Below are 2,919 nucleotides of genomic sequence, written 5' to 3'. Positions count from 1 at the left end.
AACTCTTAGTTTCATCTAAAATTATAGCTTGATTTTTTTATATATTTGAAAACCTCCCAACTTATTTTTAGTAAAATATCAGCCTTCTTACTATTATTATTTATTTCTAAATTTTTATTTTAAAATAAAAAAATATAAATTTTGAAGAATAACTGAAAAATGAGTAATGATTTCCATAATTAAATAGCGGTAGGTTTCCAACGCGGTGTGCACTGCGCTAGAGCAGATAGTACTCCTCCCTTTAGATACTGCAACCAGGAGTGAAGGAAGCTCATTACTGCACACTAATTTCAGCTTAAGACTATAAGAGAGGGCCTTAGCCATAACCTGACCTGCTTGGAGTTCTAAACCGAAACAAGAATCTGAACCACCGACATTGTTCCGAACAAAGAAAAGTTCCATAAAGCTAAAAAGAAAAAGAAAAAAGGAAAAGTTTAATTAGTTCTAGTGACTTTACAGACTTAAAGTCGACAAGGAAGTTGTCCTCTGTTACAAGATTTCTTCTTCTTCTTCTTCTTCTTCTTCTTCTTCCATTCCAGTTGTCATTACTTGCGTACTTGTATTCTTCGGAGAGAGCTAGTAGTTCTGTTGAGTCTGAGAGATGGTGGACGAGTGTTACAACAAGAGCATGTGGTCTTTCACGCTATTGGTCCTGTTGTTAGTGTCATGCACTATTGGGGAAGACCCTTATAGGTTCTACACATGGAATGTTACTTATGGTGATATCTACCCTCTTGGAGTGAAGCAACAGGTGAGGTGCCAAGGCCCCCAGCCCGCCCTTTTTTTTTATTTTTTTTTCTAATTTTCTAAGATGTTGATTTTATGGAGTTTTGTATATAATTAATGGCAGGGGATATTGATAAATGGGAAGTTTCCAGGCCCACAGATTGAGTCAGTGACAAATGATAACTTGATTATCAGCGTGTTCAATAGCTTGGATGAACCTTTCCTCCTCTCTTGGTTAGTTTCTCTTTACAATCTTCACAAACTTCTTGAGTATCTATAAATATGTGCTTGTAGAAAATCTAGACTTTCAATGTCCTGATGAACGGAGTTCAAAAGAAAAGGGGGAAATGACTTCAATTTTTCGGTAACTTTCAACTATTAGAATGCCACTTTTTCTTGTTCAATTTGCAACCATGAATGATTAAGCCGTTTACCTGTTATTCAAATCAGATGATCCACAAAATGCCCTCCTTCTAAGGCTACGGCATACACACGCGTACAATCAAGCGCGCGTACGGTGCCTCGAACTTACAGGCACGTTAGGCATTGGCTGGGAACAATACATTGTAGATAAGGGCTTGTGGCTGTTTTGGGTTCCTGTGGTCAAACTCTAAGAGTGGACTAAGGTTTCTCTGGCAAGCACCCTGCCTGTTATCGCTGGTAGCAGGAAAAACTTCCACTGCTAGTGGTATAGGACATCCGTAATTCGGTCCACAAAAAGCATAGATCATAGATATCCAGAAAAAAAAAAAAAGGGTTCTTTATGATTGGATTGCTGAGTTGGTTTTTTTATGAAACTTGTATCTAATAAGTAAATGGTATGCCCGGATCCGATTCATGCACAAGTCCACAAAGAAGAAAAATCATAGATATCCAGAAAAAAAAAAAGGTTCTTTATGATTGGATTGCTGAATTGGTTTTTTTATGAAACTTGAATTTAATAAGTGAATGGTACGCCCAGATCTGATTCATGCACAAGGATGGGTTCAGCTAGAGCTCTCACCTTGTTATGAGTTGATGCAGGCTGCTCAGATCTAGATCAGTATACAATATGGACTTTGCGTCTTATCTGGGTATCTCGGAATGGATATAGGAAATTTTATTAATTTATGTCCTTGCTGGGATATGGTCTGAAATATATACATATACGTGCCATTAGGCAAGTGGGAAGAGGAACTGCATACAACAAGGATTTGACACTCTAATTTCATCTCAATTAATAGGATATCATGATCATGCATTTTCATGAGTACATGTGTGGAAGATAGAAAGTGCTTAGGATGATATTTCGTTACTAATCAGAAATCTTCTTATTAATGTTTAGGAATGGTGTGCAGCAGAGAAGGAATTCATGGCAAGATGGAGTCTATGGTACCAACTGCCCCATCCCACCTGGGAAGAACTTCGCCTATGAGCTCCAGGTGAAGGACCAGATTGGTAGCTACTTTTATTTCCCTTCCCTTGGCATGCACAAGGCTGCAGGAGGCTTTGGAGGCTTCAAAATCGCAAGCCGTTCTGTCATTCCTGTACCATTCCCTCCTCCTGCCGGCGATTTCACAATCCTGGCTGGTGATTGGTTCAAGAAGAATCATACAGTAAGTACCATGCTTGAAGCAAATTCTAACTACCCAATACACATAATTTAATGTAGAAAAAAGTGACAGATACAGCTATGACAAGTTCAACGCCATATGCGTTCATCAATGGGCTTATGTTCGACCTTGCAGGATTTAAAAGCAATTTTAGATGGCGGCAGTGATCTTCCCTTTCCAGATGGGCTTCTCATCAATGGTCGTGGATCAAATGGCTACACATTCACTGTTGATCAAGGTAATCAATTATTATCAGCAGCCCCTCCTGTATGAATTTAAACATTAAGAGAGTTCTCATATTGGGATTATTTTATGTTGCATGTTGGCCAGGCAAGACTTACAGGTTACGGATATCAAATGTGGGGCTCACCACTTCTATCAATTTCAGAATTCAGGGGCATAAAATGTTGCTGGTGGAGGTCGAAGGAACTCACTCATTGCAAAACACTTATGATTCCCTTGATATCCATTTGGGGCAATCCTATTCTGTTTTGGTTACAGCTGATCAAGCAGCACATGATTACTTCATTGTTGTCTCAACACGCTTCACCTCTCAAGTGCTCACTACGACCTCCATTCTTCATTACAGTAATTCAGCAGG

At 39.0% G+C, this 2,919-nt stretch overlaps 1 pseudogene; it reads left to right on the top strand.

Annotated features, from left to right (window-relative positions):
* The first annotated feature begins 262 nt into the window (after positions 1 to 262).
* LOC105112948 (L-ascorbate oxidase homolog) overlaps positions 263 to 2,919 on the top strand; it is a 4,570-nt pseudogene continuing 1,913 nt past the window's right edge.

The sequence above is a fragment of the Populus euphratica genome, unplaced genomic scaffold, assembly GCF_000495115.2.
Source record: "Populus euphratica unplaced genomic scaffold, PopEup_1.0 scaffold380.1, whole genome shotgun sequence".
NCBI classification, from domain to species: domain Eukaryota; kingdom Viridiplantae; phylum Streptophyta; class Magnoliopsida; order Malpighiales; family Salicaceae; genus Populus; species Populus euphratica.
The sequence above is the reverse complement of the archived record's forward strand: the minus strand, read 5'-3'. Positions and strand labels throughout refer to the sequence as shown.